The sequence below is a fragment of the Dromaius novaehollandiae genome, chromosome 4, assembly GCF_036370855.1.
Source record: "Dromaius novaehollandiae isolate bDroNov1 chromosome 4, bDroNov1.hap1, whole genome shotgun sequence".
NCBI classification, from domain to species: Eukaryota; Metazoa; Chordata; class Aves; order Casuariiformes; family Dromaiidae; genus Dromaius; species Dromaius novaehollandiae.
The window spans coordinates 84037204-84050456 of record NC_088101.1 but is presented as its reverse complement, the minus strand read 5'-3'; the positions used below and the strand labels follow the sequence as shown (position 1 = coordinate 84050456).

Below are 13253 nucleotides of genomic sequence, written 5' to 3'. Positions count from 1 at the left end.
CACTGTTTGGAAATAATGTTACAAAAAAGCTCTGGGTGGGAGAGGTGAGAAGCATAATGTGTATATTAAAGCCTATTTGCTCAATATCTTACTGTTACAGTTTCAGCTTAGACCTGACGTCCACACAGCTATAACTCACCGAACTGCCTTGTAATTTATGTCTTTATAACCCCCTGTAACTAATAAAAGGTACAACAATTAAAGTCTTAACAGAACAAATGTATGATCGTGTGATAATAGTCTTTGTTCGCTCCTTCCCTTTTCAGCACTGTTATTAGCGTTAGGTGCTTCATCAGGGTCGCGTTCCAGGCTGTGTATTCGTTTGTTCCTGCGTAGCTCTCGTTTTGTGGGCAGTAACCTGGCAGCCTCACTCCTATCATCAGAGAGGCTCCCTGTTGCTCCTGGAATGTGGAAGAGGGAGTTTCATATTGAGGCAGACCAAGGAGCAAGTGCACATCATCTTCATGTTCTTGCAGAGCTGAAGACAGAAAGAGTTCAAAATACTTTGTCATTAATACTAGACTACTGGGACTGGGAATCCTGGGACAACTGCTCCAAGTTTAGGCATATTAAGGTCAAGGGTGATACTCACATAAGATGCACAGAATTTGGACCCCTCATTGTTTTAGCCCCTTCTGTACGGTTGGGATTGGTTTTAAAGAGGGACCCACAGCACAAATGCAGGCTAGTTAAGCCTTGACCCACTTTTGGAAAAGGGATGTGTATAAAGAGGCACTCCCTAAAAGTCACTCAAGCTATTTTTGGCCACTCAGTAAATAATGAAAATATATATTCAGTAGTTTAATGCGGCATACTTATTAATACAGTAAATGGGTCAAGGCACCACACCCACATTTATTCTTAAAAGGCACAATTTATGCTAATCTCTTATGATTGTTTGCAAGCCTTTTGCTTAAATTATACAAGTTTTAAAATGTTTATAGAGGTGAATAAATCACAGAATTGAACTACTCTGACAGCTTCTTACTGATTATGTAGGTTGAGAAAGTATCAGTATATCAGTAATATACAATTTGGACATCCTTCATGTGATAAATATTTATATCTAGCCTGTTTTGGCCACCTACTGATGCTGAACTGATTGCCGATTTCATTTTTATTCCTTTCCACATTGTTTTGAACATTTATTTTGTCATTTGCTCTTATGATGGATATGTTTCTGTGACTGTGCTTTCCATATGTGCGTATAGCTAGTGTACCAGATTACAGAAATCCTCAGTACTCACATCTTTCTTATGTCTACCTATATTTACACCTGTTGAGTGGTGGCAAATCTTTGAACAAGCTGCGTCGTACATGCTGACTTGCAGTTTTACATGGTTCCTCCATGTGCAGAACCTGACTGAATGCACAAGGGCTCTGAGCAATAATAGAAGTCTTCCTTGGACATACGAGTTCACAATATCAGTATTTGTCTGTGTATTCCCAATACATGCTGAGACGTTTAGGTTAGCAAAAATAGGTAAAAAGAAATACCTGATGTGCTTTGCCTTTTTATGCACAGTACAAAATAGTACAGTATCAGACACACCTAAACGTTTGAGTGCCAAGGTATGTTCTTAAGCCAAGTATCCTTTAATGGAGTCAGAGCCCTAACATAAAGCACTTGTCTTCCCTTCAGCTTTATACAAATAATCTCTTTCCCAGGAGCAATTTCCCTTTTACTTTCTACTACTCAAAGCTCTCTCAAACCATATGTACTAGTAACCTGCTAACAGGATAAAAACACAGAAGCATTAAAATAAAAGCATAAAATAAATGTAACTTGCTCCTTGCAAGTCCACTGAAAAAGTCCTATTAATGTCAGAGAGGGAGTGTGTGTATGTGTGTGTGTGCATGCATGTGGGTGAGTAGCTAGAGTCTGAATATGAAAAAAATCAGGAGTTTCTCTAGTATTTCATAGCAAGAATCATTTTTTCATAGGTCTATATGACAGCTTATATGCTGTTGTATATATCCTCCTCCTCGTCTATTCCTAACTGCTTAATATCTCTGGGATAACTCCAGATTTGGGTAAGGAAAGAACAAAAGAAAAGCCTGCATTTTAACTGTTCAATGGCTTTTGACATCTGCTGAAAAAAAGCGTATCACACTGGCTCCGGCTGTTCCTCAGCTAATCGATCTTCAATCAGCTCTTTTCTGGCTGCTTTGTCAGGATGCTCTACCTTGTACCTGTCCCTCCTTTTTCAATACGCTCTCTAGTTATCTTGTTCTCTGCTTCTGGACATCCCTTCTTCCTTCTGTGTTATCAATGTCAGAGCACCAAAAATAAGCTGCTGTTAATCAAATGATTTCTAATTTCTTGACAGAACACAAACATACTTTGCTGCCATGCTGTTGTTCTTTGGTCATATTTTGGGAGCCTGTGGGATAAATCGGGGTAGCTTTCAGTCAGTCTTAAGAGATACAATCAACAGATAATCCAAAAACCCTCTTTGCTTTAAAATCCAGAATTAACCCATACATACAGGACACATGCAAGTTAATTTCAGGAAGGCATATCTGTGAATTTTAATTAAAGAAATATCTTTCACATTATTTAGCAACTTTATTGCCCCAAACAAGTGAACTCTAACCTCGGGCAGTTCTTATAGTCTGATGTCACAAAATACAAAACCAGAAAATACTCACTCCCTTCATGACCCTTGGATGCCCTTTGAGGATTCAACATACGATTTAGCAACTACTACTTCACCAGTAAAAACAATGAGTCAACTTCATCCCACTGTAGTTACACTGACACAGAAAGACACATGTATCTTATTTTTGATGTAACCTTACTTGCACAATCAGCCAACACTTACAGTGGTCCACTGGAACCAATATTAAATGAGTTCCTTATGCAAGATTTCATCAATGATGGCTGCAAGATTCATCTGCTCTATTTTAATGTCTGTACCTTTGAGACTCCACCTGTTTCTTATTTACAAAATACTAGATGCAATTTCTTGTAGCCATTTAGATTTCACTTGGCATTGTGCTACTGGAATGAAAAAACCCCAGAACAGTTAATATATTTTCTGGCAATGGCCCACACCTATACCATTGACTTCAATCTGAGGAACCACTAGAAACATTTTTGCCAATGTTAAATGTAATTTATTTGGGAGTCATTTGTTACACAGAGAAGTAAACAAAATCAATTAAACTAACAACACTGTATCTAATGACATTATGCATTTGTAAGACTAAAGTTATGTTCACTTGAGCTCATGATTATGCAGATGTAAGCTGAAACCTTTGAAATTAGCCTTCATCTTGATTGTGACGAATACTGAAAATTAGGGCACTGAAAAATCCCTGGAAATTTTTTCCAAAAAGAAAAATAAATGTTTTGACAAAAATGGCTTCATCTTGGCATATTTATAACACAAAATAAAGCTAAAATAGAAATATTTGTAGGAACTGTCATAGCAACCTGCTTTTATGTAATTTGCCAAAATTCCATTATGGAAATCTACTCAGTTTTTACAGAGTATTTCATGTAATTGGCACAAAGAAATCTGTGAATGGAAAGGATCCTTGTACCTTGTCATAGGAATTTCTAGAATAGGACAGCAGTATTTTTTCCCCCCGCAGACTGTTGCAAGCCCTATGAAATCATAGTTTGCTAGGCATTCTTTCAAAACTTCTCAGCAGGTTCATTAATTTAATGAAAAATCATTCCCTGTAACATTTCTTTTTTTAAAGGATGGTTCATCCAGCTGCGATGCAAGTGTGAAAAGTGCTTTACAATTTAAGTATTCCTGGTGTGTCATTCCCATTTCAAGCATGCCTTATGTAAGGCATGGAAGGCCTTATGCACCTCTTGACCTGATCGATCAAGAGGTACAACCATCTTGAGAAGTAACAAGCTGCATAATTCAATTTGAATGTGCATAGCATTTCTGACATTGAAATAAAGATTTTTATCTACATGCAACATGCTCATCTTACATGCAGCAGTCTACCTATTTCTCTCACAGTTAACAAGGCCATATGTCTTTTCTGAATGTCATTTTCTTTCTGTTTGAAACTACTTTTTCCCTAGTTGTTTTTGTGTTCTCCATGTAGTGGATGAGTCTGCCTCTAAATAATTGTCCAGACAAACACAACAAGGAATTATTTATATCATCCTTTAACTGTTGCTGTGAGTACAGGGCAAAGGGGTGTGAGATATTCCATGTTTATTGCTCATGATTTCTGTATTAATTTTTTTCTAATCAAAAAAGCTAAATTTTATGTTGCTGTATTACTACTGTGGATGCTAAAAGGTTTCTTAGTTGAAGGACATGATCTTTAACAGAAACGCGTTTGAACTAGAAAAGTTAATTAACAAGAAATAGACTCTGTAAATTAGGTCAAAAGGTCCATTAAGATGCAGGAAAATTCCAGCTTGCAACAGATCAGTTATAACCTGTAATATTTCTTGTCACTGGCTTTATTTATTTTTTTTCTTGATTTTTTCCTCTTTTTTACTTACAGCTGCTGTTTCTTTAGCAAATGATTCATCAAGGCCTGAAGGCAGAGACCAGAATCATCCATAGCATTTTTATTTGTGACGTAGACTACGAAAACCTCATGAACTGTCTTCAGGCTATGTCTAGGTATAGGTCCTGTGCATTTCTAGAGATGTTAAGGGAAGGATGCATCACCTTGGGCTTCTGTCAATAGGAAAAAAAGAAACAAATTAGAAATTTCACATACTTCAAGTTGTGGGAGATCTTTTCTCTACATGCCAGTGTGTCTAAAACACAAGTCTTGATTCTATCTCACCACTGCTTCCTGCTCACAAGATAGAAAGTACATGCAAGTAATTGCATTTCTTCTGACAAAAATGGTTTAGTTAGTATTATATCACAAGTAGCTGTTTTAAGCCTTAATTAAATACTCAGAATCTTTAATGTAGTGGAAAAAGAAAGCAGTAACATAAAGCCTAATGGAAAACAAAATTCTTTTCCTTACAGACCAACAGTTTCTGCAGCCAGTTATCTCTAGCCTACCGTGATGCTGTATCACCTAGGGATATTCTCTGTCACGTCTGTCTACTAAAATTCTCATAAAGGCAACAGGATTTTGTATAGTAAGGCCTAAGGATCAAAATTTAGCTCAGTACTTCTAAATGACATTTGCAGAGAAGTACTATAATTGGAACTATGTAGGAATCCAGGAATTTTCACATGGATAAGAAAGTACCAACAGATTTCCATCCCACCTTATGTGTACAGAAAGTACAACAGGATGTAATAATTGAAAGAGTATATGGTTGAGGATAGTAAAATCTCTGAACTGAAGCAAGTCTATTGACTGTTTTGTAAAACAGAGTAATACTGGACTATATTTGGAGCCATGATAGTGCAAAAAACCCCTTCTTTGCCTCAGTCTGAAAATTTTGAAGGAAGCTATCCTTACTCTGTGACAGGTGTTAGGTACATATATTAATCTCTCTCCATGAGCCTTTCCTTGGTTACAGAAAAAAATTCTAGGAGCAGACCAGCTTCAGAAGATGAAAGAAGCGACTTCAACAAGTCCTGGAAAGGAATGAGCTTGCTTACGGAGATTTTTAGTCTGGGCATTTTCTGCCCAGTTCCTCTAACACCTCCTGTCTCCTCTGTTACATGTTCAGCCCCACTCTCTCATTTGGTCTCCTCCTCCTTTGTCTTGTTCCCCCAAATAGGCAAGATTACCTGAATGCCTACTCTGTGTATGTTTGAACTAAGCTGTTTTATACTTTGTCACAGAGTTGTTCCTCTGTGAGAAGTTTCACTAATTGAGATTCCCAGCAAGAAAAAAATATGTTCTGCTATTACATAGGATTCCCAGTCATGGACTGTTTTCCTGTTTTTTTTGATGCAGTGTGCAAACAGAACAAAATAGAGCTTGTTTTCAAAGGAGCTAACAGCATCAGTGGCACAAGACATGAGGTGCTTACAAACAACAGATGGGAAACAGCACGAAGGTGGTGGTCAACATGAGAAGCAGTGCTCTCTGCATAACAGCTGCTCGCCTGATCAAAGTTTCCGTAGGAACCAAGAGCTTTAAGGAAAGATATGAAAAACAATTTTTCTGATATATGTATAATTAACACACCTTAAATACAGAGAAACTGGAGTGGCTTAAGAGAACTTAAGCCAGTTACCCAAGGAGGCTTGAGGAAGAACTGAGAAGAGAAGCTACATTTTCCTCAGTCCCATTCTTTTTCCCTAGCTGCTACCGCCTTTCAGACAGAATAACATATGAATCATTTTACAAACATAAGAGAGAGATTTTATGGCATTTGAATTGAACATTCAAAAATTTATAGCACATTTTCTGGACATATGCAAGATTTCTCAACTCTTCTTTCCCCTCTCTACTTCAAAATAGGAAGGGGCTATCTATATCTATCACATATTGTCCTATCTTGAATTAGATGAAGGGTGACAGATGACCTCCATCCCCCCACACACTAACAGTTGGCATCAACAGAAGTCCAAAAAAAAGTTTATCAAAAGTCAAAGACTATTCCTTTGGTTTCGAAAAACAACAATTTAAAGAAAAGGCTTATAGCAGCCTCCAATGACAGTCATTAATCTAGCCAAGAACATCATACCAGCAAGAGCAGAGAGAATGTCTTGTGTTTCTTTTTAATTTTTGAAGTCAGTTTTCTGAAAGAAGCAAAGGTAGTTGCCACATCCTCTCCAGCATAAAAAGGGCACAGACATGGCCCTGCTCTGTTTTTTCACAACAAACTGCATCCGCTACTTGCCTTCTTGTGACTTCAGAGGGACAAGTCAGGGTAAGTCCCTGGATCCTCTAACTGACAGATTCTTTTGAGCCAGAGGAAACAGTCAGAAGCGGTGACTGAGGGCAGGGCAGGCAGGAACTCAGTGTCAGAACTCACCTCGCGTATGACTCTTCATACAATAACCAATTTAAATGACTTGCAAGGCTTGAAGACCTTTCTATTGTGCATTGTGCTGCTCATGCTACTACCTAGTACAAAAACAACAAATATTTGCAACTCAGTGCTCAAGCAAATATGCCAAAAATGACATACCTAAACCAGCATGCAGGTGTTCAAAATATCTACCCAAAAGCTACCCAAATGAGCTCAGAGGCAGTAAAAATGTGCATTTTAGCCTGTGCACTCAAATCAAGCCTGAAAGGTAATCTCTTGTTAATACAAGATATTTAAATGCCTTTCAAAACTGCTGACAGTATCTCTTCAATATAGGCAGGCAATAATCTACTTTAAAGGAACAATCATGGCTGTATTATTTATTTTGTCTTTAAAGATAATCGAGCTTAAAAGAAACTTAAAGCATTCTAGTTTCCACCTGTAGTTTTCTCCAGAAGTCACCTAAGAGATACAGATCCTTCTCCATTTTCTTCACTTACATATTAGTTAACTGATTCTTTCCATTAAAAAGAAAAAATGCTCAGCTTTCAGCTGCTCTCTGAAATTCTCTCTTTCAACCACTAAAGCACAAACGTTGTCCAAGCAGGAACAGGAGGAGTGGTTGCGGATTAGGTGGTGAAAGAAACTAAGTCCACCTAGAAACAGACAAAGGGCTATTGAGATCATTAAGGGCTCAAAGAAGTTCATGTTCTTAAAGGAAACAATTGGAAGAGTTTTAAGCAATAATCTTGCTCCACAGACAACGATGTTCTACAAGAGAAAAGATGAGCAAAAGTTTTTTTTTTTTTTTTTTTTTTTTTTATTATTAATACAGACACAATGCTAAGAATGTCTGCTAGGGTAAGGGGAATAATTCCTGCTGTGGAATCTCCATGAGAGCAAGATGTAAAGATAAAATAAAATACTTTGTAATGTTTCAAGAAGCCTACTAGCCTATTTTAAGACTGAAAACATGTCAAATGCTAGGTCTTATTGAAAGAGTTGATATTGCACAATATGAAGAGCCCAGGAAACAGGAGGAATGTATAGATAAAGAGAAAGCATAGCTAAATGAAATTAGCATTATCAAAGCAAACACTAAATTCCCAGATGTGAAGACAAATGTTAGAAAGAAAATAAGATAAAAGAAGATTGCTACATTGAAAAAAAAGTAAATAAGAGCTGGAATTAACACTGAAATACAATATGGTGACCATTTTTATAAATACACTAAAATTAATTCTGGTTCTAAATGCTCTTTCTGCCACCCAGTCTCCACAACATAAATACTGCAAATTGCCTACAGAGCTCACAAGACACTGTGTTTCCTCCTGTACATCTATCTCCCTCATTGATCATACCACCGTTACAAATTTAGGTCCTGTATTAATGCCTTTCAGCAGTGATCCTATTCATTTTCCTAATGGCCATTCATGGAGATAAGGACTTCTAAATGTAAGTAGGATTTTTAGGGGTCTATGATTGCTTAGCAGGTAACAGCTGGAGACAAATTAAGAAAAGATATAAGTATATGCTTATAATGCACCTTATATATGAAAAAGAAAGTTAAGAGTGTGTTCTGCTTTTATTTCCCTGTTCTTAGCATCTCTGTCAACCTCAGGGGTAGCCCACCAACAGCACAGGGGCCAAAAATGCCACTGAGCAGGTTCTGCATGGCACATGATAGAGTCCTGAGTGAAGGCCTCTTCAAAAGGCACACACGAGCAGCTGAGACTCCTGGACCGCTCTGTGGAGATGCAAGGTATCCCCAAGTCAGCAACTGGCTGCACCTTGCCTTTTCTCAGGAGTGTATTTGAGCTTCTACTGCATTTCTACTGGTGTACCTTACCTCTCATCTGTGAAAGAGAAATGAGGCGCTCACATGCACCCTTGCCAACCTCTAGTTAGTTTATTATTCTGTTGCTTATACGGGACAGACTCACATTCCAGCCGTACAGGCTGAGTGAGGGACATTTTGTAGCTCCCCACTACGAGGATGAGTGAGACCTGGCCAACTGTGGGGCAGAGGCAGTGTTGAGCAGAAGGGTTTGAAGGCACCACTCTGATAACGTGACCTCCAGCCTGAAAGAGATCAGCTGGGTCCCACTGGGCTGTGTAAGTGTGGCAACCCTGGGTAGAGCTCAGTCTGGCAGCCCAGAAGCTTCCACAGGCTTTACGGCTACTCGTCCAGAAGCCATAAAAGCTCAGCTGCACGGTTCATCATGCATGTGATGGAGCTGAGGCTGTGGGATGCCACTTGCTGCAAGAACTCCAACTCTCCAAAGGACCTTTTGCTTGAGCCAGCTAGCTGCGCACCTAGGACTGGTATGATTATGCACATTTATGTGTCTTTGAGTGTGTGTTTTCCGCCAGATTCTGCACATATCCCTTCTACTTCAATCAGATACTCGCAGTAAAAGCTAAATTGAAAGCGGCTTGTATCTGACTAGTTATTCCTTTGAGTAACTACATATTGCAGAAGTCAGCATGAAAATGTTCTGTAAAGGAAGGTTAAAGATTAAACTGCCAACAGGGGCTAGGTTCACTGATAAATGTGAAGCATGCCTTGTTTGCAGTTTTTTGTAGTTTTCGTTCTAAATATTCTCATTTTCCACATACATGGAAAATATTTGGGTTCTATATCCTGGCAGACAGTTCCACAATTTGCATAGCATTTAAAAAAAAGCATACACATGCAAAAAACATCCACGCATGTTTCATTTAAGTCAAATGGCCTTTTCGTGCGTCTTCCTGATCAACCTGCCCAATAATTCTGATGCTCTAGTGATGTCTCCTTTCTATACGTTGCTGAATTCTGGCACTGGGAGATCCCATGGCGGTTGGAAGCGTAAGGACCTCTCAGCTGGCCTCCCTTGGCTGGTAAGAGCAACATACATTTACAGAGCAGCTTAGCAGCTTACCTCAGTTTTTAAGTAAACAGTGGTAATAAAAAAAAAAAAGCTTTTTCTTTTGTTTGAGACTGTTAACAGTGATAAAAGACAAGGAAATAATACGGGTAGTTTCCAACCAGTTAATATCCTAAAGGAAGAAATAAATGTCTAAACAGTGGACAGCGCTCTCTTTCAGGGCCTTGGGGGGGGGGGCAGTTTGTACAGCTCTTCCAGATTTTTAGACTGCTTTACTGCATTCAGGCAGACCTCATAGCAATAGTCCAGCAATCCACATCTGTCTTAGATAAAAGTAATCTGGACCAGGTAAGTAATCTGATTTGTTTCTCAAACTGACACACTTTAAACAGAAATATGCTCAGATTTTTTAGTGTGTCCTTGGTTCAAATTTACAAGAGATGTATGCAGCTTGGGGAGAGGAGAGGTTATATCACTTTTCATAATCAGGCATTATTTATGATTTGTGGTCTTGTATGTTCACTATAGCAAGTTTGTTTCAATTAAATGCCTGTAGAAACACTTAGTCGCCATTCAAATAGTGTAATGCATTGTGATAAAGGACTAATTTACTGTATTCTATATGGACAACTCTGCTTGTTTCCATTAATATTCCGAATATGCTGGCCACTCACAGCCTAAAGTAAGGCACTGTCGCTGCCAGAAGAACTAGCAACCTAAAAGACAGGGATACAGGGATGGAGGCTAGAAGAAGGTCTGTAAGTAAAGTTTTGCTGACATCACATGGCTTGATGCAATAGCATGGAAAAGACGAAACGGTACCTAGCAAAGTAATCCGATGCAACTTGCATGTCTATTAAAGAGGCAAACTAAATGCACAGCCTGCAGCAATAATTTGCATATCACCCTAAAGGGCAGGTCAGCCTGGCACGCACTCTGTCACGGGATTTACACGCACAATAGACTGTTTCTGTTTTAAATGATACCGTCAGAAGGTTGAAATAATTCAAAGTATTTCGGTAAACTACTGGCTGCGGCTACTTACATGTGTTATATGACGGTACGAAGTATGAGCCATGATGTACCTGATGGGGAGGAGGGAAGGAAGAACCGGCAGGTATCGCCTCTTCGCGAGGCCTCACAGACGCTCCTGCAGCGGTACCATCACCCCGCACAGGCTGCGGGAGGGGAATTATTTCGGTAAATCCCCCCCCGAAGCTAAAACAGGCCGGGAAAACCCCGGGCAGCCTCATTCCCCCTCCCCTCCTCGCTTCGTGCCCGCGAGTTCAGGCACCAGCCGCGGACGCCGATGGCTCTGCCGGGCGCGGGGAGACCTCGCGGCGCCTCAGGACGGCCAGGTCCCCCCGCGGCACCCAGCCAGCAGCCGCCCCCGCCCTGGGGACTCGCGGCCGGGTGACTCCGGAGCCGTCCGTGAGGGAGGGCAGGGGAAGGCGCCGCCACCGAGCGGCGCAGGCACCTTGTGGCGGCCCCGCGCTTCCCCGCTCGGCCCCGGCCCCGCGCAAGATGGACCCGCGGCCGCGCTCCCCGCCGCGCCCCGCTCTCACCTCACCTCACCTCACCTCACCCCCGGCCTCCGCCGCCCCGCGGTCAGCAGCAGCGGCGGCGGCTCCGCACTCACGGCACCTGCGCGCGGCCCCGCCGGGCACCCGCGGCCGGCGGCGGCGACACAGGCCTCCCCCCGCCCCGCCGCCCCCTCGGCGGGCAGCGGCGGCGGCGCAGGCGCGCTGCCTCCTCCTCCCCTAGTGGCTGCCGCCGGGAGCCTGGCAGGAGCCGCGGCAGCTCGCGGGTCCCCTCAGAGCCGAGCGAGCGCGGCTCGGGCCGGCGGCGGGGGCCGGGCGCCGTGTGAGGGAGCCGCGCCGCGCGCCCAGCGCGTCCGCAACGGTCGCTGCCGGGGAGGAGGCGGCGGCGGCGGCGGCGATTCTCCCCCCCCACCACCGAGCCGAGGTGAGGCCGGGGCAAAGCATCCTCCTTTCTTCCCCTCATCCTCCCCTCCCGCCCGTCCCTTCCCCCCCGCCTCCCCCAGCGCCTTCCTTTCATCCTCCGTCCCTTCTCCTCCTTCCCCGCCTTCGCTCGCCGTCCCCTCATCCTTCCCCGCGCTCCCCGGTCCTCCTTCCCTTTCTTCTCTCCTTCGCCACCTTTCCCCACTCCTCCCCATCCCCCAGGCGCCTTCTCCCCGTGCCCACGTTTCCCACCCACCACAAATAATAACCATCCGCTCCTTCCCCTTCCTTCCTTTCTTCCCTTTTTCAACCGCGATTCTGATTTTGGTCCGGTGGAAGAGAGAAAGAGGCGCAGGGAGAGTCGGTCACAGGCAGCGATAATCCCCCTGTCTTTAAAGAAAGGGTTTGAATTAACGGTCATTTCGTGGCGTGCGTAGGGTGGGAAGAGGGGATCATATTTAGGGAAGAGGGGGATGATATTTAGGGAAGAAAAGGCAGGGTCAGGGTGTCGCTTCACTCATGCCTCTATTTACCTCGCATCGCTTCGAGGCGAACGCCAGCTCCGTGGTTTTTTCCCTAGTCTGGCTCTTTTTATTCTCCTTTCTTCAGGCACCACAGATTTCTTCCTCGCTCTTTATCCCTCCGCTGCGCGTCTCCGTGATTTACGGCCGCCGCTCCGGTTGTCTCCGCGAGGAGCCGCCGGGAAGGGGGTCGGGGGGCGCTGGGCAGGGGGTGGCCAGGCCCGCGAGAGCGGCTTTGTACAGCCCTGCTCTTTAGGCCTCTTCCAGTTCCCGAGACGCTTCCAACCACCCGCTTGGGTGGCTTCGGAGTTGGAGCCGTGTTTGGGTTGGAGTCCAGCCCGACAGGTCCCGGGTCCTGTCAGAGGATTTGCTCTGGTGGCAAAGAATTAAAGTTTGCGGAGTCTAAAATACAGCTTTGTGCTCACGGGGGGACAGCAGGAAGATTCACGAAGGTGTGGACGAAAGGCGGCCGCGAGAGCGCCTCGTGCCCGGCCCCAGAGCTGGCTGTTGGGGCGGAAGAAGTTTTGCTTGAACGTGGTGGTGGTGGGAGCAGCGCTGTGCTTTACCTGTCGCCAGACTTGTGCTGCTTCGCCTGCCGGGGCGTTTGCGTGGCGTCAAGTGTAGCGGTGGGTACGGCTTGGGACTGCCAGTCTGCAAAGGGTGCTTGAAAGTAACTTTTGTGTGTTTTCGGTGATACGTAGTGTGAGGAACATGCAGCATGCACCTGTTCCTCAATGCACCGAAGGGGCAAATGCGTTCACTCTCGTCTTGCTGGTCCTATGTGATGCTCGTCTTCTTTTCAAGGTGCTGTTCAGCACTTAAAATGCTCTGTGTGGATGCTGTTTTTTTTTTCCCCCTCCATCAGCTGTGTAGTAACAGAACATTTATTTATTTATTTGATAGCTAGGATGTTTCAGGCAATTTCATCCTTTTTAAGCTTCCGTTTACTGAGCTAGGAGAAGTTTATTTGTACTTTGTCAGGAGAAATGTGTTTCAAAACCTCTGCTATTTTAGAAATCTATAG

General features: G+C 43.1%; 1 protein-coding gene across 4 annotated transcripts in view; it reads left to right on the top strand.

Annotated features, from left to right (window-relative positions):
• The first annotated feature begins 11501 nt into the window (after nucleotides 1–11501).
• CTNNA2 (catenin alpha 2) overlaps nucleotides 11502–13253 on the top strand; it is a 466069-nt gene continuing 464317 nt past the window's right edge. For 2 of the 4 annotated variants that reach the window (XM_064511624.1, XM_064511623.1), the window contains exon 1: nucleotides 11576–11712. The gene's annotated coding sequence lies outside the window, so the exon portion shown is untranslated. Of the gene's footprint in view, nucleotides 11713–13253 lie in introns of all 4 variants that reach the window. The other 2 variants (XM_064511622.1, XM_064511625.1) reach the window with 2 other exon arrangements.